The 26,499-nt window shown below is 42.4% G+C and overlaps 1 protein-coding gene across 2 annotated transcripts in view; it reads right to left on the minus strand.

Moving 5' to 3' along the window:
• Positions 1–26,499, minus strand: part of alk (ALK receptor tyrosine kinase) — a 365,563-nt gene that overhangs the window by 333,410 nt on the left and 5,654 nt on the right. The window lies entirely within an intron of this gene.

The following is a 26,499-nucleotide window of genomic DNA, read 5'->3' on the forward strand; positions in this document are numbered from 1 at the left end:
ATCCAAACCCACTTGGCCCTATGTGAAAAAGTAATTGCCCCCTAAACCTGATAACTGGTTTTGTCACCCTTGGTGGCAACAATTGCAATCCAGCATTTGCAATAACTGACAATGAGTCTTTCACATCGCTGTGGAAGAATTTTGGCCCACTCTTCTTTGCAGAATTGTTTTAATTCAGCCACATTGGATGGTTTTCGATCAGAAACGGCTTGTTTAAGGTCATGCCACAGCATCTCAAACAGATTTAAGTCCAGACTTTGACTAGGCCACTCCAAAACCTTCATTTTGCTTTTTTTGAGCCATTCAGAGGTGGACTTGCTGGTGTGTTTCGGATCATTGTCCTGCTGCATAACCAAAGTGCACTTGAGTTTGAGGTCACAAACTGATGGCTCGACATTCTCTTTCAGGATTTTCTGGTAGAGAGCAGAATTCATGGTTCCGTAAATTATGGCAAGTTGTCCAGGTCCTGCAGTTGCAAAGCAGCCTCAGACCATCACACTACCACCACCATGTGTGACTGTTGGTATGATGTTGTTTTTATGAAATGCTGTATCAGTTTTACGCCAGATGTAACGGGACGCACACCTTCCAAAAAGTTCAACTTTTGTCTCATCAGTCCACAGAATATTTGCCCAAAAGTCTCGGGGATCATCAAGATGTTTTTTGGCAAATGTGAGACGAGCCTTTGTGTTCTTTTTGCTCAGCAGTGGCTTTCGCCTTTGAACTCTCCCATGGATGCTATTTCTGCCCAGTCTCTTTCTTATTGTTGAATCATGGACACTGACCTTAAATGAGGCGAGTGAGGCCTGCAGTTCTTCAGATGTTGTTCTGGGGTCTTTCCAGACTGATACATGGCTATTACTTTGTTTCTCATCTGTTCTTGAATTTCTTTACATCTCGGCATGATGTGTTGCTTTTTGAGATCTTTTAGCCGACTTCACTTTGTCAGACAGGTTCTATTTAAGTGACTTCTTGATTCAACAGGTCTGGCAGTAATCAGGCCTGGGTGTGGCTAGTGAAATTGAACTCAGCTTTCCAAAAAATCACATTTGATTCATGATTTATCAAGGGGGGGCAATTACTTTTTCACACAGGGCCAAGTAGGTTTGGATAGCTTTTCTCCCTTAATAAAAGAAATCATCATTTGAAAACTGCATATTGTATTTACTCGGGTTATCTTTGTCTGATATTAAAATTTGTTTGATGATCTGAAACATTTAAGTGTGACAAATATGCAAAAAAATAAGAAACCAGGAAGGGGGTAAATACTTTTTCACAGCACTGTATGTTTTCTTTCTTTCTTTTCGTGTTGTTCCTTACTGTTATGATTTTGTTCTTATTATAAATGCTTTTATTGTTTATTTTGGTTTTTTACCATGTAAAGTGTCTTTGAGTGCCTTTTAAAGCGCTATATAAATAAAATGTATTATTATTATTATTATTATTATTATTAGTGCGGTCACTCACTAAACACTGGCTGCTTCTATGGCTGCAAGCTATCAAACGTGTTGAGTACCATTGGACTGATAAAAAATACTTGCGTTTGTAGCATCATGGTATTCGACATTCTCTACATGACCACAGATAACGGAAGCATCTAGTGACTTATCTGCTTCTGCTTGTAATTTCTTGCTGGTGTATCGTTACACACTAAGTATCTCCACCAAATACATGTATGTATCTGGTCACTAAATATTGGGCCAATTGCTAATGTAATCTACCCGCTCACTAATAGCACACGGATCTCTAAAAGTCAACTTGGTTAGATTGCATTTGCCATTGGTGGTTAATGCCCTTGCATAGCTTGATAAGCTCTTGCACTTCTGTTGCCAAACTGCATGTGCACACTTACAAACGTCATTGTTTATGTTCGCAAATTTATTGCTAAATGCTCCACACCCTGATGAACGCCGCAAAATGTGTGTGGCAGGTCGTTTCAAAAGCACTATTAATCACTCTGTTCGCCAAAGGTAAGACCACTCAGCTGACCTGCCCTGCACTGTGCTGATCCTCTCTAGAACCTCCTCCAGATGAGCCCTTCTGTTTATCTCCACCCCTGTGCTGAGTCACTGGGGAACGCCAAGTGTTCACGCCGTGTGCCCTTCCATATGCACAGCTGTGAGTTTAAGGATCCATTCCCATTGGACCATGAAATCCCATGTTGAACCCCCTCGTCCCTTGAAAAAGCACTTTGAGTGTGTGTTTGGTCGGGGTCACCTGGAAAGTCAGGGCAAAACACAACTGTTTTGTCTTAAAAGCCATCTGGCGAATGCACAGCCATCGGCGGCAGGCCTTAGTAATATTTCATGCTACCTGGACATGCAGCACTTGACTTGGGCTTAGAGTAGATCAGGAATCCGGAAGGCACAGATGTGTGTTAGATTTTACTCAGTTGGTAATTGTCATGTAAAATTCAAATCTCAGGGTAGCCCCAGGTAAAATTTGAATAATTCTGACAGACGGCTGTGATGATGGCTATCATGAAATATCTATTACTCCCCGCATGTTGCGAGGTGGGGTTTTCAAAGTTAATGAAGCCCAGTGGGAATGGGTCAGTGGGGCCAATGTGCATCATATGCGGATCACCACTGCAGTAATTGCAATTTGAGCCATAGATTGAACAAGATAGCATGTATATAAAGCCACTTGATTTTCAGGGGTTTTGGCCCATTTCTTTCCTGTGCTGTTATATAAATACCATGCCATGTTATAGTCCCTTCATCAGATTTAATCTGTGCGTTCAACAACAGAACAAATGGTAAATGGACTTGTATAGCGCTTTTAGTCCTCCGACCACTCAAAGCGATTTAACGCTACATGTCATCATTCACCCATTCACACACTGATGACAGGGGCTACCATGCAAGGTGCCACCTGCCCATCAGGACTCTAACTAGTCACTCATACCCATTCATACACCGCAGGAGCAGCCTGCGGGAGCAATTTGGGGTTAAGTGTCTTGCCCAAGGACAGGGGATCGAACCGCAGATTGAACACAGATCTACCACTGAGCCACAGTCGCCCCAGAACACAGAGGAATTACTTGCGAGGGAAGCTGTAGATAGTAGCTTGGAAATTAGTTCTTGTGCTCCTTATTTCCTCTCCTCCTCAGGATGTTTCCTGCTTTGCCATGACTACCGCTACCATCCCCCTTTGCTGAAAAGAGACATGACAGGCATTGTGAAGACACCATCGAAGCTCCCAGCAGTTACCCAAGACCTTCCTCACAATAATGAAACACCCTTAGGAGAAAAGTGAGGCAAACAACCCCAAACTTCTATTGTGTCGAAAATAAATCTCATGGATTTTTCATTGTTATCCTGGAAGATTTGAAGGCTAAAAAGTGTTAAAAATTGTTTTTATTGCCCAAGCCTAGAAGTAATAAAGTCAATTTTGATATTAAACAAGTGATAGAATTCTTGCCCATTGATTGGCACCAACTATAATGAACAAGCAGTTTAAGGGTGACAGATCCATGGCCTCAAGAATTACTGTGGTAGGATGCCACTGAAAAATGGACTCAAAAGCAACAGGTGAAATTCCAACCACAAAGGTTAAATTCCTGACAAAGGTACCTCTGATGTGCAAGTAATGCTCAGCCATGCAGAGCCAACAATCCTTCCTACCACCTTAAAATTCCCCTGGTCAGTTTCCTACTGAGACACCTCCGGTTCACGGTTGGTACCGTGATTGCAACATGGCCAACATTTTTGCCCACAGCCCCTAATTCTGGGGTTCAACTCCTGAGTGCGATATCTCTGTGAAGAGGCGCTACACAAGTGGCAACCTAAAGATGACGGTTCAACGGCGCAGGATTCCCATAGGAGGTTTCCCTTAGAACATGAAGTGTGTGTGACTCAAAATAAATGGGTCAAATTCACACCCCACCAAAAACAGTGACCCGAGTTCAATTCACAGCTGTACCATTTGGTGAAGGGCGGTGCACGTGTTACGCATGTGTCAGCATTCTCACCCACACACACGTGCCTCATTTGCAAAAAGAAAAACAAACCTTTTCAGTTTATGACGTGTTGGTTTCAGCATGAATGATTACCAATATGCTCTTCTTTTTGGGACTGAAAAGAATAATAATGCATATTTGACACCGTCAAGATGAATATGTACAGTAAAAAATTGTGTGGATAGTGGCCCTATGTAGCTTCCTATAGCACATTTCAGCTCATGACTCCTTAATTAATGATAGTGTATCATACAGTTGCGTTTTTTTTTTTGCTGGATTACTTAAATCAAGGAAACTATAGAACAAAGGGTCATGACTTTGGTGCCACTTCCATTGAAGTTAATGTGGCGAGCTTGGAAAGTCCCACTATAACCCATCACATCTGTGCTGTTTCACCTTTTAACTGAAAAATGCTACCACAAAATAAAATAACAACTTGAACATTCTTTATCCCATTCTTTTGTTTTTTGTTATTGGTCTCCAAACAGACCATAGCGCTGTTCAGCAGCTACATATAGTTCAAAATAGCGACATCATGATAAATGGCCAAACTAATATTGCTGACCAGACTGCAATTATAACCAAATCAATTTAATAATGGCTCCACTTATAACCGGCTAGACTCAATGATACGACCTGTTAGAGTTAGATAAGTCGCTAACAAACTAGGACTTGAGCATACGGTACAGTCAGTTTGCCTCAGTGATTTACATATGTATTATTTAGCAGCGGAACATCATTGTGATGGGCAGTGGTGCAAATATCTTTTACACACACACACACACACACACACGTGACTACTTCATACGATTGCAAAGCAGATAACTACTACGTCACCGTGGAGGCTCACCACGCAGCTCCGATCCTGCAAACCAGCCTTTGATCAACACCACGGACAGCAGCCGGGGCAGCGAATTCATCGCCGATAATTTAAAAACAATCTGCCCTGAACTCAGTGCCCAAATGTTATCACGTACTCAGATTACAGTAGGTGCATATTTTTGACTGCAATATATTTAAATCCTTGATTCCATTCCATAACAAAGAGATACCTGTACTCACCCTGTACAACTCAAGAAGACTATGTGAAACAGTCAATGTGCAAGAGGGTCGACCTACAATAGTAAAGCGGCAAAAAAAAACTTCCAACAAGGGCCCGTCTTGGCCCCACTGCAGCAGCACCGGATGTCGCCCTATGCCATTGGTACTGGTCATCAAGCCCATATAAATAGATAGCGCACACACATAAGTCATGACAGCAATTAAGCTATTGAGGCTGTAGCATTTGCTACCGCTCACCAACACCTCACAGCTCCCTGTCTGCTAACGTTAACGGTTTTATCACTAAAGTAACGTAGGATGTCTCGACAGAGATACGGCTGCTAATGTTAGCTAAACAAAGTGAACTTAAACTTAGTTCAGCTAAGCTTAGTTAATTAACGAACAAATAAGCAAGCATCGCTTAGTGATAAAAGGTCCAGATTTGTGCAATTTGGTGCTTAGCGCCACCTCGTTACAATAATAAGAAACATTATGGAGCTAACGTTAGCCCGCCTGAATATCATTGGCACCAAATGTGACGTAATGACCCTTCCTTCTTTTAAAGTTGCCTTGGTGCAAATGTGGTCATGCCCATTTCAAAATACACTTTTTTCCAATCATCCAAATTTGGTAGTCTACATTACATATTTGTATTTCATCTTCATGGATGAGTGGTCTTTAAAGCCTTCTCTTAAAGTAAAAGAAAAAAACTACCACAACTACATACAAACTCCATCTGCTGATAAAGATCATGTGGGGGGGATTGATGAGGTAACATTTCATGGCAGCACAATTGACTGTGTAAAGGATTGTACAGCCTTGGAGGCGGTATGTGCCTCTCTGAGTGCTTTCAAGTCATTATTGAGTTTTAAAGCTGCGCTTGAAGCACAAACAAGACACCCCCAGGTGTTTGTTTTTTAAAAGGCACTCCCCTCACTCAGTTTATCAAGCCTTTAGAACATAATGGCTTTGTGGAAGTTTGCTTGCGCAGTAACGGCAGCCGTATCCTGAAGACAATTTGACTGCACAGGGTGGGGAGGCATCAACTTTATGATTATATTTTTTCAAAGACGTGTCTTTCGCCGCTTCTTAAATCTTTCCGCCAATATGCTCGGCGTCGTAAAGAGGTGCGCCTCCCCACTCCCGTGCCATAAAAGCGTGGAGACTTTACTTTTATGCACTGAAAGGAGACAATTATTGGGTTAGAGTAAAAGGAAGGTGAGGATATAACCGCAGACGCTCATTGAGGAAGTCTACACAGATGTATGTATATCAGGCCAAAACATCAAATCTTGTGTAATAACCTCACTCTTAGATTTGATGTACTGTCAGATTATTGCTGTACAGAATACAATAAATTATTCATGCAAAAAGATGTCATGTGCTGTAGAATTAGCTGTGATGAGACAGTGTAATACCACAAAAAAAGAAAATATTGCTAATGAGTGCCAACTGATCTGCTGATGCATTCATTCATCCAATTTGAAGATTCTCAAGCACCGTTTTCCATAAAACATCCCCTCCATAAAATGCTAAACATCCCAAGTTATGCATCAAAAGCCGCTGGGAGTCGAACATAATATGCTAACAGAAACCTCCTCGCAGAGGCTGGGGAACTAACTGATGGATGCTGTGACAACCTATTTCATAATGGGCGTTTACAGCAATTGCTCTATGGGACGGCTTTGAACCAGATATAAGATACTCCTACCATCTTCATGATCTTTGGTAAACATGTATCTAATTTTATCTCAAGATTGTGCCTTTTGAGTTCCTCCCGACTCTGAAATGAGCCCACTCAGACATTTTTTTTTGGCTCCAGCACTAACAGTCGGAGTCCCATTTTTTTTTTTTTTTGACAAGAGACCTTAAAATGCGAAGTAATGTCTCTTAGATTGCACCAGCCGAACAGATTTTCCTCCTGCTTTTCTAGATATTTTATTTATTTATTTTTTTTTACTTGAAGAAATGCCTTCAGCTCCAGAGAGTACACACAGAATGTGTGTGGGATGATTTCAAAGACCGCAGCATATAATCAACATAATTGGTAAAAGTATTCCATGAAAGTAACTCAGAGTTGAAAACCACTAAATATGCTAATGTTTTTTTATTTTGTTCCTTTCTTTTTTGTTTTGTCAAGCTCCGTTTTTAAATAAATTGTTTTAAAAGGAGGCTTCCCACATGCACGCCGTCTGACCAAAGAAGCACCTATATGTAAATATCTGCCTGTGCATAAAAGGCACCGCTGCTTTCGCTCTCCTCTGCGTCCGTCGAGAGAGAGTGTGTGAATGCATTACATGTCCAGCCTCTGCCCGAGATCAATTAGGCCTGTGCGCCGGCCAGCAGAGGAAATTTGAATCATGCCGATTGTCGGCGGAGTGGCACAGAGGCTGTCAGATGGCTGAGGAAGCCTTAGAGGCACGTACTGCATTTCAGGAGACTCTCTCAGCCCATGGTACGGCCATTAAGGTTGCGCGGCTTCGTGGTGGGAGAGAGGGAGGCGGGAGCTGCGTACGTGGGCCGGATTTGTCGACGGTCATCAATGGGTCTCGTTGACGCGGGGCGGGTTGAAGATCACATCGCTCTGAAAAGAGTATTCTGCCGGACGCAAATCAAGACGAGAAAACAGCCCGCGGCACATGGATTCAACAGTAGTATCGACTCTGTGCCCTGATTAGTAGCCTTCAATAGTCCTCATTGACTACTCATTAGCACAGAGTTACATTTGTAAATACTAAAAGTCATGTACTTCATTTAAAAAAAATACTCAAACATAACGGAGTTAAATAATACCACAGTGCAGGAAGAGGCAGAAAACCTACTGGGCTTGTTTGAAGTCTCCGCTTCAATAATGTCTAAAAGTTCACAATATATCAGAGAACACAAAATGATTAAGCTATGACTACGTAATATTTATGACAACATTTTTAACAATTGACAAAGTGGTTTAACAAAGTATTTAACTTTGCTTCTGCCATGTACCAAACCTCGGATCTAAAAGGCCCATTTGGAGTTTCAAATAAAGGAGGAAAAAAAACTTAAAAACTTCACAAATGTGTTAAAATCTGAAAAAAACAGACTAGAATTCTGTGTAACTGAACTATTTTTCAGGCAATAATGGTTTGTGAAACTAGCAAAACAAAAATAAAAAGATCCAAACGAGAAAACCCAGCCCAGCCCACTGATTTCCAATGAAAGTAGCTAGCAGCACTAGCTCCAAAAGTAACTAAATCTAGCCTAGCCTTCCTCCAAAGCCGCTCCCCCAAAAATGATCATCATATATGTAAACTTGTACTAAAATTGTTAGTAGCGAATGAAATGTTTGGACGGGCTTATTACAGTTCCGCGACAGACACAGATACCATATTTTTTTTTCTTATTTTGTCGGCGCATTTGATTTCTTGATTGCTGCCAGGACGAGAATTGCAACAAATACAACACAAAATGTTTTTGAAGAGGATTACCAACCCTAGCTTTAAAGTGTTAAGAGTAATATGTGTAAAATGATGGCGCAATGATGTCGTGGTTGGATACACGCTTTTTTTTCTTTTTTTTCCTTTTGAGGCAGTTTACAGAGTCACAGCGGCCCTATTTCAATGAAGGGTCTCCCTTGGAGAAGCAAAATAATGCTTGCCTTATCGTGTCTGCCGAGAACGTCTGGCAAGCCTCGTTGTTGAAAACACATAAAAGCGCGCACATGAAGACAAGGGATTCATAAGTGGTTGGGAAGTTTTAATTCCAGCGGCCTGTGGAGGATTGCAGTGTTTGTGCCTTTTTTCGCTTATGAGGGCCGGAGGGAATGGGGCTTGCTTAGCTTATACATGGCGGCCTTGTTTTCTGTCACACACACATTCGCGTACAGCCCGGCTCCACAAAAGCAATCTAGGTCATCTTTCATCATCTGGTTCCCCTGCTCAGGCAGAGGGATGAGATCGGAGTTAAGTGGACACAAAAATGTGTGCAGGAAGCTGTGTGCGGAGACGGGGGGGGGGGGAGATGTGGCAAGTTCAGCATGAGGAAAGAAAAACACTGCCGGCTCCGAGATATTGCTGCTGTAATGCAAGCTGTGGCTGATTTTTCCCTTCAACTGGTTTTCAGTTTCTAAAAAAAATGTATAATCATTACCTGGCAAGATAGAAGATCTAAAATACTGTGAGGTTGGCATAGTTATATATTTACTCAAATCTTGTATTGTAAGTCTTTTATTTTGGAAGCTGAAGGTTTGCCACATGGCCATCATCTTTATTTCCCATCATTACATGCAGGTATACGTTTAATTCTATATATTGGCTGAAGTTACCTGGACACACTGGCTACAATTTGGTGTGAAAAATATAAGAAAAAAGCATTTCTAGTCACTAAACAATTGTTTTCCCTCTTCAAAAATAGACATGTTGGATGTGGGATGAGAAGAGCTAGTTCCAAACTTATATTAAGAACTGAATGACAACTCTGCACTGCAGGTTTTATTCTTTGCTTTGCCCACTTGAAATGAAAAAAAATGAGTGTGAAGTAAATTACTCACCACGGCAACGAGGGTGAGTTCTATTTAAATATATGCCAGTTATTAGCATTAGTCCCCCCCCCCCCCCCCTTTTTCTCCTCTTAGTCGGTGCAGTTTTGTTTTCTCATGATTTTCCAAACTGTTCCACTTGACATATACAAATTGGCCTGTTTTATTTTTGACTGTTGCACCTGCAATTTTTGGGGGGGCCCAGGTGATGCGGCCTCTTTGATGCTCCGTTTAGTTTTCTCATGTATGAAAATGTTCTCATCAAAACCTCCTTTTTTTCAGACAAACGTTGCACATTGGTTTTCAGCCTAGTCCCACCCACCCTTGGAGCTTTTTTTATTTTTGAATATGCATGTGAACATACATTATGTTGTCCCTGTCTTTGTTATACAGTTCATGTGGAGCATTTTACGCAGTTACTAAGAGGCCGAGCAACAGAAAGAGATGCTCCAGCTTCAGCGTGTATAGCCTGGTCTCCACATCAGTGGATTTCACTTGAATGACGGCTATAACACGAACACTGTTCTCTCCTGGGTGCAAACCGACGAAGGCCAAGGGAGCGTCTGGGGGGAAATTACATATTGGTTTCCCTGTGCTACAGGGGCCTCATTGATTCAATATTCACAGACACATTGAGGCGGGCAGCGAGCTATATCAAAGCCTGGACACTTTCTTGCCTTGCCTCCCCAGACACTGTGGCTCTATTGTGCTTTTTTCTGCTACGGTTCTTTCCCCTCAGAGCACAGAGATGCATAAGTCTTTAAAACGAATGGTTATATGGGAGCAGCCGAGCAACCTTGAGTTTTTTTTTTTATGTGCTCATTTTTTATTTGTGAGGTTTATTGAATTTGGTTGTTTTCAAGGCTTTCATCATGTCAGTCCGATTCGTTTGTACGTTAATCAGCAGGATGATAAAAGTCGGCATGTGTCAGCTTTGGAGATTTGGTGGAATGGTAGAGCGTGGGTCAAGGCACAGTGTTGGACCCATGAGTTATCCTTGAACACTTGAACTGGAAAGACAAGACTGTCTTTCATTGTTTTAATGTACTGTAGAGAAATACAAGTCAAAGAAAGATATTCTACTTGCTGACAAAATTACTTAAAAACAGTCTATAAAGAAAATCTTGACAAGTATACTTGGCTCTGCTGTGGCTGAAAAATGTTAAGAATGTAATTTTAGAATAACTTCCACAACAATAAACTCCATGCCCCATGGCTCACTCCCACCATTTATTTGCTACATTTGTCATATCTATTTTAAGCTCATCTCAAATTGACTTAATTGATACAGTGTGATGGCCAAGCTGGGCAGCAAATAATAAAACAATAAAAAAGACTTTAGCCTATTCAAAATCTAACAATTGAATCATCTCCATTATTTATTAGCTATTTGACTACTTTTCTCATATTAAAATAATAGATCAAGATGATGATGCAGCCTTTGCTGAGGTATGCACTCATGCAGAGCTTTTCCATTCCAAGCAAGTGCTTGTTAGTTTAAACCAAGCGATCCATAATTCAAAAGAAATCAAATACATTTCTGAAATTTGTTGGACAAATCATTCCAGCTCGGGACAATCCAAACACTTTTTTTGCCGTGATGTTTTTCTCTCACAAACTCAAAGGACAACTCAAAAGACAGAAAAAGATATGCAGGAAAAGAAACCTTTTTCTTTTCTTTCCAAGTAGAAGAAACAAATGTCAGACAATTAATGAACCTGGGAACTTGTGTATTCTTTAAACAACTACAGTAGTACCTCACCAGTGTGTGGGACTGAGATTTACGTGCTGTGCTATTTTTTTCTTCTCAGAAAGCCCAAAGGAAAAGAAAGATGAGAGACATACAATATTTTCTACCGTTTTTTTGATGTTTCACTTCGAGACTGCATGAATAACTCAACGGTGTTCATTCCACTAAGAATCGCATACCTCTTTCTCCTCTCTCTTCGTCTCTCACCCTCCAATCTCGAGCCTGTTTTACCTTTCATCTCTCTGTCTATTCTTCAGCACCTGTTTATTTGACTATATCTGTCTATACCTGCCTGCTCCCACAGAGGCAGCCTTCATTATACGAGACCGCAGCTGGAGCTGAAGAGAGGGCATGCAAGTGTGTTTACATAGGTATAGAGTGCATACTTTGAAGCGGCATCAAACCGAAGCGAGTTGGACACGGGTGGGATTAAATCGAGCGGCAGAACACATGGGAGGGACCTGGAAATGTGTTTCATCAGACGCGTGGTTAAATGAAATGACAAACAATTTGTCTCGCGGGAGACGATGCGAGGTCAAACCGTGCGTCGTGAATTGCGCAGCTTTCTTGGGTGTTTGAGAATTTCAAAGGCTTACCAGCCTTAAAGGCAGCCTATGTCATTTCTTTAAAGGAAGAAATAACATATTATTCCTTTTACAAGGGAAAAGTTTCATCTGTGAGGAATTTAACACTCCATTGCTCAATTCAATACGCTCAAAGGTTTTGCTGCTAGAGCCCTACTCAAGTAACTTGATGTTGGCTAATGTTAGCTGACTTTAGATATCGCTATGTAATTACTGAGTCAAAGACACACATTTCAACTAAAGCAAGAAGTAAACATGAGCTTGAGCGCTAATTTATTTAAGCTAATTTTAGCTCAATTTGGATACCTGAATAACAGACATTACTGAGGCACTTTACTGACTCTCTACTTATGCTAGCTAACTATGTTAACTGTTAATTGTCAATTGTGGTAAGTGAGGACTCATGAAGTCACCAAACTGCCTCAGTGTCAGATATCATCCTAAACTTTAGCTACGATTAGCCACCATAAGCTATGAGCTGGTTCAAACAGGGCTGTAGCAGCAAGTCTCGATTGTAATGTGTGTGTAAAGTGTGTGTTTTCATGCTTGTGAATTACACTTTTAATTTTTAACAAAAAAAAGGTGTTACCTTATCCATGTTTTTGCTTCAGGCCCACAAACTTCTAACCATATGCTCCCTAAACTGTTTGTCTTAACTCAAATTCAGGGAATGCCCTTTGGTCTAAAAGGGTTAATATCCCAGCTTATCATGAAACGTACCGCGAATGTACATGTTAATGAGAAAAATCATTTCTATTACTGGAGAAAATGGCTCGTTTGCACTCAAATTATTACCCCTTTTACTGGCAAAGGGACCCAACTGCAGATGAAACGGTAGCAGTTTAAGCAGTCATTCATCCTGGGGAGATAAGTAACCCTGCCAGATGGAAGACAATGCACCAAGATGTAATTAATCACTATGTTCCCCGTTGGGTCAAAAGAAGGGAGGGGGGAAAAAAGGACTGGATTTGCAGTTTTACTACTCAGTGTAAGAAAAAAGGGGAGAGTGAGATGCTGGACGTGAAGCTGTAACTCGTTCAGACGAGGCTGTAAAGTGTTTGAATCTTCCTACGCATCAAATTTTTCATCGTTTTCGTCTCGTTTTTGGATGTGCTTCGACTGTTTGGGCGTTTGTTGAGTCAATGGCAGAATTTCGGACACGAGCCCTTTTCCCCCTGCCGTGGCTCCCGTTCCCACATGGCTGATGGACACGAGTGGGTCCCTGTGATTTGAGCTCCTTTCCTGTGCTGGCGCAGCGATGAGAGAGAGAGAGAGAGAGAGAGAGAGAGAGAGAGCAAAAGAGAGAGAGAGAGAGAAAGAGCCAGAGGACGGGCTTAACGGCCCCCTCGAGCGAGTTTATGACCTTTTAGTGATAAGAGGCTTGTCTTTGTGCCCAGCAAATTTACGAGTGGAAAGAAAAAGTGCTTTCTAATGTTACCTGGCTTCTTTTTTTCTATCCACTACATCTCTGCAATAAAGAAGCCATATGCACCGCGGAGAGGGTTTGTGTGCTAATTAACACAGGTCTCATTTGACTTATTTGAACTGCGATCAGTCCACCTTAAAATGATGATTAGGCCTGGAAGATCGCTGTGAGTGCTCCGTGCTACAATTACTCGCAGTTAAACGTCGTCGCTGATCTGAAATTAAGCTGCGACCGTGCTCGCTGGTTAATAGTTCCAACTTGGGGCGGGGGGGCATGTTTCAGAAGGACCCAAAAGGATCGCTTTAAATAACTCATCTTAATGATACGGAACTGTGGCGCTGTGCGTCTCATTTCGTCCTCCCCGATTCACAGAACGAGACTATTAGTACGTCATTCAAGGCAAACCAAATTGCATCTATTTCCTTCCAGTTTGCTCTTGATTACTTCCCGTTTCCTTCCTCCCAATCATCGTCCCCTCCCACACATCGCCCTCTCTCCCTCGTTAGTCATTCACGTCACAACCCTCTCGGCTCGCTCCTCACGGTGACATATTGGCTGTTTTGACGGCCTCACGCCGCTGTGCAAAAAAATACCCCCCCCCTTTTTTTTTTATTCAAATGAGAGGGGCCGGATCAGTGCGCAAATCTCAACAATCTGTCCCCAGCTGCACATGTGTCAAACACTGTGTCGTGTGGGGAGATTACGCCTGGGCGTCCTTTCCCCTTTTTCTGGAACTGCCAAAGCGTAGTCAAAATCGATCTTTACACTTGGTGGCAGGAACCTCGGCTCCCCATCTTTGGCTTACAGGTTTTGCCTGGTAGTCCACATGGGTGAACCAGATGGTAGGCACCCAGGGGTGATGAGCTTTGAAGAGCAAACAGGCACGAAATACACTTTTCTTACAAGCGGAAAAAAATCTCTCAAAAGTGTCACAACTTACCAACTGGCTCACATTAATGCAGAATAAACAATGTTTACTGTCTGCAATTACACTAATGAGCGTAATATTCCGTGGACTCTCGGGGCATTTTGGGTTTTTAGATTTGACATTTCTGAGCAACTAGATACTCATTCACAGAGCTTCGTGGTCGCAAACGCAGCCACGATAATGGATTTTCAGGAGCGATTGTGCCGTTTCTCTTTTTTTGTTTTTGTAACCCTTGAGCCGTTTGAGTGCAGCTGCTGTTGTTTTGTACAGACTTAATGGAAACTCAACATATATTTGAAAGTCATTCTCTTTTTGCTCGCCTTGACCGAACACATCCTCGGCGTGGGGCAAGACAACAAAAAAACACTCTTCGCCGACATGTCTCGCTTTAAAATAGAAGCACAGATCGCCTCAGAGCCAATACAATTTATCTGTAATGGGTTCCTCCCCTTCGATGGCACTGATGTTTAATCAGAGTAAGAGCTGGGTCTCGCTTCTGCTGGCATTCATTAATTTGGCTTCTCTTTTTTTTTTTCATTTGTTAGTTATTTTCTTTTTACCGCCCTTAAAAGCCAGCTGGCTTTCGGCGCCGGTCTGATTGAGTCCTGTTCAATACAAAGGCAGCAACTGGGTTGGAGATAAATGACTTGCAGTCACAACTGGTCAATGCCTGCGCTCACCGACCCAAACACGCGGGCGTGGGTTTGCCATCTCATCCCAACTGCTTCATCAAAAGAATGATTTGCTCCTCCTATTTTAAAATTTTTTAATCAGCATTTTTTCTGCTGAGTTGGCACGCATGGGCCCATTTGTCTTTATCTCGAGAAGCATCCGTCTCTTGCCGTCATGAATATCAAAGCACATTCGCTGTGGCCGTATTCCAGCAGAGAAGCCGTACCACCTTCAACAATCACAATGATGTCAAAGAGTTAACAGAAAGAGGAGGTTAGTTTGGCTCTTCCACCCCGAACAAGATGTCCATTAATTTAACAAGTGTAGCAAAATTTGTCATTGTCATGTTTGGCACATTTTAAAAGGGGCTTGCCACAAGTGATGCCAAGGAGTGATACAAAATGCACTTGTTTATTAGCAGATACAAGAGCAGATGTAGCATAAATCATTGTGAAAGAAAACATATATATATATGCTTGTACTGCTAGATCCAGAAGGAGGGAGATCAATCTTGTGTGAGCAGGCCAGCAAAGATTAAGTACGATGAGACAGAAATTATCGAGGCTGCATTCTTTAATTCAGTAATGTACAATATTGTGTATATTAAAAAAATACCTCTGCTTGTGTCTTTCCAGTGCTGACTAGGGATGGGTATCGTTTGGGTTTTTTCCGATACCGGTGCTAAAACGATACTTTTAAAACGATACCGGTGCCTAAACGGTGCCTGAACCGATACTTTAAAAAAACAAACACACAAAACGACGATTGACGACATTAAAGAAAGGCTTTTTTTTATTGCCAAGGCAATTTGTTTTCTTCAAATTGAACAATGTATTAACTGTTTGAAGTATACTATAAATATAAATAAATACAAAACACTTGGCTTCAAACTACAGCTTCAAACTTTTTAACTTCAAACTATGAACAATATATTAACTGTTAACAACAGTACAGTATACTTAAATAAATATAAATAAACTTCAGCAATTCTTTTGCAGAAATATGAGCATATTTGCCTTGGCACCGAAAGGAAGCAGCGAACGTATTTCAGTCGACTCAGGCACCGAAAGGAAGCAGCGAACGTATTTCAGTAGGCTCAGGCACCGAAAGGAAGCTCTGACATCTGCGTTGCGTTTCGGTCCGGTAGGTAACTGTTGTATTGGCACCGGTTTTCGGTACCCAACCCTAGTGCTGACAGCCATCGGTCATGAAACATTGATTCACTTAGACTGTATGGTAAAAGATACAAACCGAGGGAGGGGAGAAAATATATTCGATTGAATATCGATGATTGTAGAACAATCATCGATGCTGCTTTTGCTTAAACAAAGGAATAGTTGGAAATTGATTGGGAAACATGTTTTTCTGCTTTTTTGTCAGGCTGGTCCTCACACGCAGACTTTCAGAAACCGTTGCATATTGATAACAACTAGTTACTCTGTTCTTCAACAGAAATCCTTCATTACATCTCCTTCAAACGACTGCATTCAGTACAATGCAGTACTGTAGAAAAACAAGTACTGCCACGTTTTCTGAATTTTGGCTTGTGACATCCCTATGAAATTCTCCTGCCATCAGTCTGTTTGCTAAGCTCTGCAAATCGCCTCCCGCCTCCAGTTCTGAACCTAACACGCATACTTGAGCGTGTTTTCAGTCTTCTTGACTAATTCTTCTGAAAGAAAGCGAATAAGAGCATTTTCCAAAAAATGTTGAACCTGTGCTTGGTCTCAATACATTATCATATTTCATCCAAAATTGTCTTTGAAGGAATCAGACCAGTACAATTACTGGGTGCCACCACAGGTCGGCAGCAGCAATATCTCTCTAAAAGAGGCTTGAGTTAGCACGAGTCACACTGCAGTGTGAAAAACTGTGCAACTTCAAATTAAAATGAATGAATGAAGCTGCTCAGAGAGGAGACCTCCAGACCTTGAATGTGTACCACTGTCTCTGGAAAGTCAAACCAATGGCCTCACCCAAAGATCAGAACACACACACACACACACACACACAAACATTTTGTGGCGCTATGGAGAAATGTGAACCATTTTTCCATCATCATTTCAACTCTTTTTAGTTGCAAATATGTTTTACTCCTCCAGAGTCATTAATGGGCAGTAAATATTGCCGAGCTAAGTGAGGATGGCTCCTCCTCAGTGAATTAAGTGTCTGGGGCAAAAAAAGGGAAAGGAGTCAAGAAACTGTCGACCTCTCGTTGCTGAGGAAAAGCACTCTCCCTCTCCGCCTAGCTGGTACCACCCCCCGGTCGCCGCTCTGGGACTGTGTCAAAGCCGTCGCACTACATGGTGCCGCGCCATCGGTTTTCCGAAGCCAAGTCACCGGAGCTGGTCCGTTACGCCACTTGTCATTGCAGTCGAGTGGAGACGGTCTCCAGCCACTCGTGTCATTTAACAACGCCCCCTGCGATATTTCGGGCAAGAAGAAGAGTTGTGAGAACTATACCTACGTCTTTGTGCGGAGCCAAATCTCCTGTGTCCCGTTTTAGTCCTCTACGTCGGAGCTGGCTGCGTGAAGGTTACAAAGATTGGCAATTGAGAATGATAAGAGGAGAAACATAAACTGACTCTGTCCAAGTTCACTTTGTAACATTTACATAATCTGTCCTCAAGCCTTTCTCTTTTTTTCTTTTTTTTTTTAACACCACCAGCCTCAAGGCAACCGCATTCACCATCTTTTTCCTGGGATAGTGCGGGTAGCCAAGTTTTATAATGAACCGCCTGTAAGGGGACAGATAAATCCCCCCCATACTTGTCAGTCAGCGACTTTACACCCGTGGAAACTGGAAGCCTGGAATCCGGAGTACATGACAATCGAGTCGGGCTTTTCTTTAGAGCGCGTCGGGGCGAGATTGAGCTGTGTGTTTCTCTGGGTTTCAACTGCGGTGAGATTACACATCGGCCCATTCACTAACCCTGACACCCACTCGCTGCTTGAGTATCCAATATCGCCCCATGATGTGTTCCACATTAGCATTCCCTGATCTGCATCAGAGGACTGTAAAAGGAAATACAGGGGGGGGGGGAACCCGTTTCTCATACAAGATGTTACCTAACCATGTGGCTATGTAGCTAAAAAAAATCCTTTAGCATCTGGTGATCACAGCTAGTTTGTGTCTACTTTAGAGATGCATGCATACAACCAAAAGGCAGACAACAGAAGCCGGCATTTTTGGACATAATTGGAGTGGCAAACCACTGCTAGTTTCGCTCATGATTCACTGTGGCACCTTGCTCCCTGCAAAGCCTGAGCAGTGTCCACCCGTGGCGATGGCTTGCATTGCGGCTAATTCCTTCCAGGAGGAAGAGAGGGGTCTTATCTTCAGTGTATGTTCAGTTCAGTAATACCTTCACATTCATGATAAGCAAAACTCAAATCAACTAGCAGCACCGGCCAGCATGTGAACCGGTCCCCCTCGCCCCGGGCCACGTTCGCTTTGACCCCGTGCTCTTTTTCTACTTAGCGCCGAAAGAACAACCACCAAGGTCAGGCTGTATTAGTACTACACGAAGACAAGGTGTGTGGGTTACAAGAGTCAGAGCGTGTTGGAGTTGGATGGTGGTGAGGCCAGGGTCGTGGTTTGATTTCATGGACTCTGTGCAAGCACGGCAAGGTCAGCGTGATGCTGTCCAGCTGGCACTGAGAAAGAAAAGAAAAAGGGGGGATGCTGATTTTTTTTTTTTTTCTCCTATGTTGCACTGCTGATGTGGCTGCTAGCTGTTGGCTCACTGTTCTAGCAACATCAGACAGGAGGAGGAGGAGGAGGAAGCTTTGTGTTGCCTGAAAGCATCCCGGTGCTCCCTGGTGGACATGAACACACACACACACACACACACACACACACACACACACACACACACTGGGACACACATGGACATGGTCCTCTCTCTCCCCCATGCACAAGAGCAACCCAAAGCTCGTGCAGATTGCACGGACACAATTGAAATGCAGACCTCTGAAGATGAGAGAGATGGGAAGTGTGCCAGGCCTTTTTAGCTCTGCAAACAATTCACACACAAATCAGGTGAAATTGCGAGTGTCCGACCATTTACAGGAGTTACGGACGTAGAGCGCGGTCATGACGAATGGACACGCTGTATCCGTCGATACCGTTACGTTACCTGATGATTTGTGTGAAGGTCAGGGTCCCCTTGGGGAAAAAAAGCCCCCTGACAAGCCATAACAACAAGGAAATGGATTAAAACCACTCCGTCAAAAGGTCCTTGAATGTCCAAGGCAAGTTTATTTGTAGTGCACCTTTCAAGTGCAACAACAGCAGGGCTCGACAGTAAACAGTCACATTTTTAAAAATTGGCAAACGGTTCTTGCCATTAGTGGAAATTACTTCTATTGCAAAAACGTGCCCCCCAAAATACATAAATGTTTAATATTTGTTGTATTAGTGATATTGAAATATTGCTGGTACACGTGACAGAGCAGCACATGCATGGGAGCGTCGACTCGCATGCTCATTTCAGAGGCGATGGCGAAGCACATTAAGATGTTACACTGTGGCGTGAAAAGTTCGACCCACAAACAAATGTGTAAATTGATTCAACGGACAAAATACAAAAACTAAGGAATTGAAGGTCGACACTTTAACTGAAAACACTTACATTCTCTTCACTATCAGGTAAAACAAACTACAAAGATTTTTGTTTGGTTATGTAATGAAGCTTTTTTTTTTTGTCACATTTTTATTGTTAAGCTGACATATAACTGCATAATGAATGGCAACCATGTTTTCAGTTCCCGCAACCAAAAGCTCATGCTTGATTGCCAACACGGCAACCACTTTAAGAGTTAGTGTTGAGCCCTTTACATGAAACTCAAATGCATTCAGAAAATGTATAAAATGAACATAAGGCAATAATTATATCATGCACTCTGGCACTTTATTTACATTCTAAGAATGTCTGAATCATTGGAATTGTAAAATGTCCACCTCAAAAACAACTGTTTACATTCCAGATTAATAATAAATTGTGATGTAAAAAATATGTGCGCCCTGGCATTTCTCCTCGACTGTAACTTGGGAGAACCAATTTCCTGGATTGGCGCCAAAACCCATTGTGGATGATTACTGCTTGTAGGGATGACGACCCCAACTTGAGCCGGCTAACACAGACGACTGAATCCTCATATTGGCTTTGGCTGAACTTATTGTAGTTTTAAAACACAAAGGACTGTGACTTTATCCCCCGTTTTTTTCCAGTGGAATCGTTTTGCAAAAGATATCGCTCGCAACCAGTATGGAGAGGACAATTCACTCAGCGACTATTAAAAAACTGTTGAAAGTTATTGAGTGGAAGTGTTGCATTTCCATAAAGTCAGGGGTCTTGTGAGAGACGGATATATGTTCGAAATCTGTTTTTTGCCTTGAAACCCAGAATAAAAACAGTTTTCACAGCAAGATAAAATGGAGAGGAAATTATGATCTTTTTCACTTCCTAACACTTACCATGGTATCTGATAAGAATCGTAGAATTTCGCTGGAATGGACTATCCCTACCCTTTTTGACTGTATTTGTTGTGGCTTTATCCAACACTTCTTTTCTTTTTTTTAATCAAAAACTTGAGCTTGTTGTTGGGGAAAAAATAAATTTTTGCTAGTTTCTCCAGATTGCCAACCCTAGCTTTAATTTCGCCTCAGCTGATATGACTGGGTTGGCTGCTGTTAGCGACTGACGCTTCACAAAGCCAGACAGAAACCAAATTTGTGACCCCGCGAGCAGAGCCGAGTCTGAGTTGAGACTTCATCAAACTTTTCCTCAGTACACTCCTCTGCGCTCTAGTCTCAACCGTCTCGAGGTGGGCAAGTTCAAAACAGCGGCAGGCAAAAGAAAGTCGAGCCTCGACCCCCTTGACCTCGGTCAAGGCAACTGAGCGTGCTTGGGGGCTCACGCTCCGATAAGCCACAAACGGCGTCTCTCATGGTGCTGCTGCTGCTGCTGCTGCTGCTCCGTCTCTTCACCTCTGTCAGTGTACGGCCTCCCCAACACACACACACACACACACACCAGGAACGGTAGGGGTGAATGAATCAACACTCCAGATTCCGCCACGTCAATGGGTGGGTAGGGATGCGGAGGTTTCATGGGATAAGTGGGTTGAGTGAGAAGCAACTCTTCCTCGCCCTTTCATGGCGAATCACATCCCATTAAGTGGGTTTTGTCCTGTGATGAGGATGCTGCTGGCGCTCTTCAACGATCCCTTTACGGATCATAAAGGGAGCTGGGGATGTGGCCTGAGAGCACTGCTCCTCTAAGGCTAAGGCCTGGGCGTTGTGTGTGTACGGCGACCGTGTCACATCTGTTAATGTCTGTTTAACTCCAGGTGGACGCTGGGAGCTTTTTTTCCCTCAGACTATCTGCGTTCCCGTCTGATGCCCCGTGTTCAGTGGTTAGCGTCACAGGGACTGGTTTGATGGAGCTCAAATGTGAGTTTGGCTTAAGACGTGTGAAAAACCGAGAACAGAGAAAAAGCTTAGTGGTAGTGCTTCACTGGACTGGAAAGACAACGGGTGTGTTACGCTATCCTTAAAGTGATCCCTTTTTTTATACATCCTCCTATCCTTTATGCTGCCGCCTTGTTTGAAAATTGTATGAAATTAAAGAAAAAAGCTTCCTCCAGGACCTCAGGAAATAAAACACTCTCCTATCTATCACGCTCATTAAAGCTGCACTAATCATTATTTTCACATTATACATTATACCTAAATTGTGGAAGGGGTCACTTGTAGTGATGAACTCGGAAAATGTTGCCACCCAACTCAATGCGGAGCATTTAATTCTGGAATTTGTGCTTAAAGGAAACATATCATGCTCATTGTCAAGTTGTCAAGGGGTTTCTGCGAGAACATGTTTATATACTTTAATGTTCACTAAACACTTTATTTTCCTCATGCTGTCTGTCTGAACATACCTGTATTCAACCTCTGTCTGAAACATTCTGTTTTAGTCTAGACCCCTTCCCAAAAAAAGCCCAGTCTGCTCTGATTGGCTCGCAAGAAATATACGGTGCACCTTTGCAAAGGTTTACCCACTAATGCCAGGCAAATGTTTGCTAGCAACGTGCTAACACAATTTTTAGCTTGTTCTGCTGCTCACAAGTGACTGAAAAAAATAAATAAAATTACTACAGCTTTAAAGTCCAAAGAAACTCCAAACTGTTGATTCTAAGTCAAATATCTGCACAAATAACAACAAGACAATCTATGTAATACATGTTTTGAAGTTAAAGAGATTTACAGCCTCTATTAGCCATAGCTTCACATATCTGTTTGCTCGGTTGCTACATATTTCTTATGATATGCCAATTTAAATTCAGATCCAAATCCAAAGGATGAGACTTTTTTGAGACCAAAGGCTCTCATTCACTTCCCCTCCCTCCTCTTCCTCATTCCTTCCAAGTTAGATGCTGACAGGAAGCGAATGGGGGAAGAGAGGACACAGGCAGCAGGAAGCACAGCTGGCTGCAGAGAGACCTCATTTAGAGAAGACCTCAGACATGTATCTGCTTCTTTGGAATAAATGCAAATTTAAAAAGAAAGATCCTTGGGACTTGGGAGTCAGAAGATGACTCACACACAGGCAGCGGATGTCATGTCAATAATCAAATATGGCTATTAGTTTGGTTATTTCTACGCTGCTCCAAATGTAACCGAGAGGTGAAACAATGCTGAGCTTTGAGCAAATAAGTATGCGTCGTTTTAAATAAATTTTGCAATAACTGCATTTGCAAATCATGTATTGACACCAAACGTTTTGTAACACCAGGTACATATGTGGGTATCCTAAAACAGCTTCTAGTTAATGCAAACCGATTACAAGGAAGGTTGAATTTGGAAATTCCCCAGCAATTATCTAATACAGCCTCTAATTAGCAAGATAATAACATAAAAAGTGGAATTCTAGTCTATGTCTAGGCTACGACGGAGAATTAGAGCCACTGTTAAATAATAATTATACTCTGAGAGATAATTAAGATAGCAGAGCAGAGCAGATTTTTACAAATTTATTCTCGCAATAATACATCTACTCCCTCAAAATATTATGACTTTATTCTCGACTTCTCAGGAAACATTGGTATTTGGGAAATGTTTGGAATGGGCAGACAGTTTTGAAGAGGAGCAGAAATGTTTGCACATATACAGCTATTTAAGTCCAGGGGTTTATCAATGAAATTAATTGAATTATAATTGAGGTGAATAGGTGCCACATGCACATTTAAAGAGGTTACTTTCCCCAAACAAAAGACACATGCCTTCATGTGTGCTGACTCAAAAGAGATAACATCAATGAAAAACGAAACCCACGGCCCTGACAATAGCTGGGATTTGTACAGGAGATCTTACTACACGTGTATTAAATGTTTGGTCCCCTTATATACATCCATAGGGCTAAGAAGTACACCGAGTGTGCTCAACACAAAAATGACACAGCATGCCTACAAAAAGGTAGAAAAGGAGCTAAATTGGGCCTGTGTGGGATCTTGGCATTTAAATTGGCAAACGCATACAAAAATAGATGTCCCCATATAGTGTGTGGAGTGCAGTTCCAGAAAAAAAAAGGTACGACCCCCTCGTTTATTTATTTCTCTCATTATGGAAGTGGAGCATCTCGTGGTGGTGCCCGAGCTTCACACTCGGCTCCTGTACATTCTCCGCACCAGGCTCAGAGCTGAACTCCTGCGCCGCAGCCTCTCGTAAGCATCGCCATTAATCAAACAGTCAGCTCCACAGGTTTTTTTTTGTTGTTCTTTTTGAAGGTATAAAAAAAAAAAAAGCCTAAATGAAAAACACATTGGAGGAATGACAAGGGAGAAAAAGGCAGTGCTGAATAAGAAGTGGAGAATAAAACAAAAAAGGGGGAAATCACAGCTAAAGTCACCTTGACTGCCCGCTAATTTACAAAACAGCGACACAAGCATTAACTACAACGAGGGTGATTAATATCGCAGAAGGCATTAGCTGCTGTTTACCTTGTCAAAGTGTTTATCCGCGGAGCTCCCAAATTGGCAAGCTCTGCGTTTTCATATTTTATTTTAAGTGTGGCCGGCTACAGAATGCTAACAGCTTGTCTTTTTTGAGCAACAGTTGCGCTCTCCCACACCGCCCTCCCCTCCTCCCCCTCCCCTTCTGAGCACTTGAGAAGGAGCCAACTAATGTGAGGGCCGGGCGCACGGGGGCCGTATGTTTTCACCAGCCAAATAAATGATTCCCCTCATTCCCTTTCAGTCCAGAAGAATCAGCCGTCTCATTAGGCCGACAGCAGGCCTGTTGAATGTGACCGTCCCGAACGGATCTCAGTGGGTTCAGAGGTTATCTCATTACTTTTTCTTTTTTTTTTCAATGCGGAGAAAAACTGCCGTTTCCTGAACTCCAAAGCATGCGGTGACAGTTGCAGGGCGGTAATGAGATCGTTGCGACCGCACTCGGTTAGCGCTGATTTCCGATTGCCGCTTCTGGGTGTTTGCATTGCAGATGTCGTGAAAGTCTCATCGCTCACATTTAAAAAAAACCCCCAAAAAACAGGAGTGAATCAATGAGAGATCCTCTCAGCACTGCTGCACGACGCTCGTCACAGACCTTGACAAAGACAGGAGAGCGTGGTCTCGCCCTCAAGCCCCGGTTAGCTGCTAACGCAGGAACAAGTGCGCTTTATCGTGCCCGCTGCGACCTGCGCCATTGATCGGCAGCTCCAGGGTCCGCCGGGGGATTGGTGGTGTCGCAAATGAAGTGAATCGATCATAGAAATGCATAAATAATAAAGTGGCATGTCATTCTGACTTCCTATCGATTTTCCCATTAGCGGCTGATTGATACAAGGTTTAAATGTCAGGGGTGTCATTGATTACCACGAGTCCATGCACTCGTTCGCAATGTCATGTCATTTTTTTTGTATTGTTTTTCCCGGTGGCTCCGCAGCCTTCCACCTGGGCGGACTAAATTAAAGGTCAACAAGTATACTGCATCGTCAAAGCTGTGTTCCCAGCAAAGTGTTTACACACACTCTCATGATGCCAGTCCAACGTCACCACACAGGAAGCCTGAACTCTTCCCTCTTTGGTCCAAGAAGTGAGAAAATGTGAATCCTACAAATGTTGAACGCTAAGAAAAAAAGTTTCAGTGTGGAGGTTATGAAATCATATAGTCTGGACTGATGGTCAAATGGCACGAAAACAATCTGTGTATTCATTATTTGATCGCTGAATTGAAGAATTTTGATGATTGTCACAGAGTTTCAGTTCTTCAATGCATGGTTCTGTTTTGCTGTTTTATGTCATATAAAAGTCTGTATTCTTGACTTTTGGTCAGAAGATTAAGATTTGGGAGCTATTGATGATATTTTTGACATTTATACACAAAATGATTAGATCGATACCTCCATAAAATAATCTACAGAAGGAAAATGATCGTTAGTCGCCACCCTACACTCTAATTAGAGGCTTTTTATAGGTCAACTCTGAATTCTATTCACTGTAACGGGGTCCTTTAGATGGCTTTTAAGCAGTACAGTGTCAGTAAAGCTCTGGACGTGAATGATGCCATCATGGATATGATCCAAGTCAACCAAAAACATCTAACTGGTGCAGCAACTAAAGGTTATCATCATTATTGATTAATCTTGTGATTGTTTTCTTGATTCGTCAATTCATGCTTTGAGCCTAAGAAATGTCAGAAACTATGTCCTGTTCAACCGAAAGAAGAAAAATCTGGAAATTATTGATTATCAAAATCTCTTTTTTCACTGACCGATGTATTGACAAATGATTCCGGCTGTAATTATGATCAGTTCTGACTCACTTTCTAATCGGGTGCCTTATCTTCACTGGCATTAAGGCAAAAATAGTTACTGCAAAAACTAGTCCACCATGTAATTAATTTATTCAAATAATGTTAATCAATGAAAAGATCATGATGAAATAACATGAAAGTCCATCCCTGTGTTTTTTTGCCCTATAAAATTAACTAAATACAAGAAAAAAGCAACAAAGTCAACTGTTACGCAATCATTGGTTCTAAAAGAACGCTGCTCCAGCTGCTCTTGGGCCTAACATGCCAGCTACGTTGTCAGGAGAAAAAAATCTAAATTAAAAAGGGAAAAAGCATTTAACCTAAAAAGCGTATCCATCCTTCAAGGAGAAACCGCTTCTCAAAAAAAAAGTGGGGCTGCAAGCGACGCGGGGTAAACAAAAGTAGCGGCTGTGTAATCTAACTTCAAATTGCAATAATTGCCTGACGGCTGAAAACGTTCTGTTTTGTAAGCCTCTCAAAGGGGCTGGCAGACGGGGCAGATTGTGTGTGTGGTGTGTGTGTGTGTGTGGTGTGTGTGTGTGTGTGTTGCATTCGGGGCACAGCTGAGGGGGCCAAACATTGGCGAGACGGGTGCCCGGACATCTGCTCCTCCTCCTCGTCCCGAGCATAACGCCACTTCAGGGGGCTTCCTGTTACGGTTACGGAGACTCTTTTTTGTTAATGGCCCGCCAAGGAACACGAGCGGTGCCCCCCCTCCCCCCCTCCGATGATGAGATCGTTTTAACAATTCTCCCGCAACCTATTTATGCCAACGCTTTGGCGAACATAACAGAGGTTAATAAAGTAG

This window comes from Cebidichthys violaceus, unplaced genomic scaffold (assembly GCF_023349555.1).
Source record: "Cebidichthys violaceus isolate CVI_PGR_0920_01 unplaced genomic scaffold, fCebVio1.0.p SCAF_22, whole genome shotgun sequence".
Classification (NCBI taxonomy): Eukaryota; Metazoa; Chordata; class Actinopteri; order Perciformes; family Stichaeidae; genus Cebidichthys; species Cebidichthys violaceus.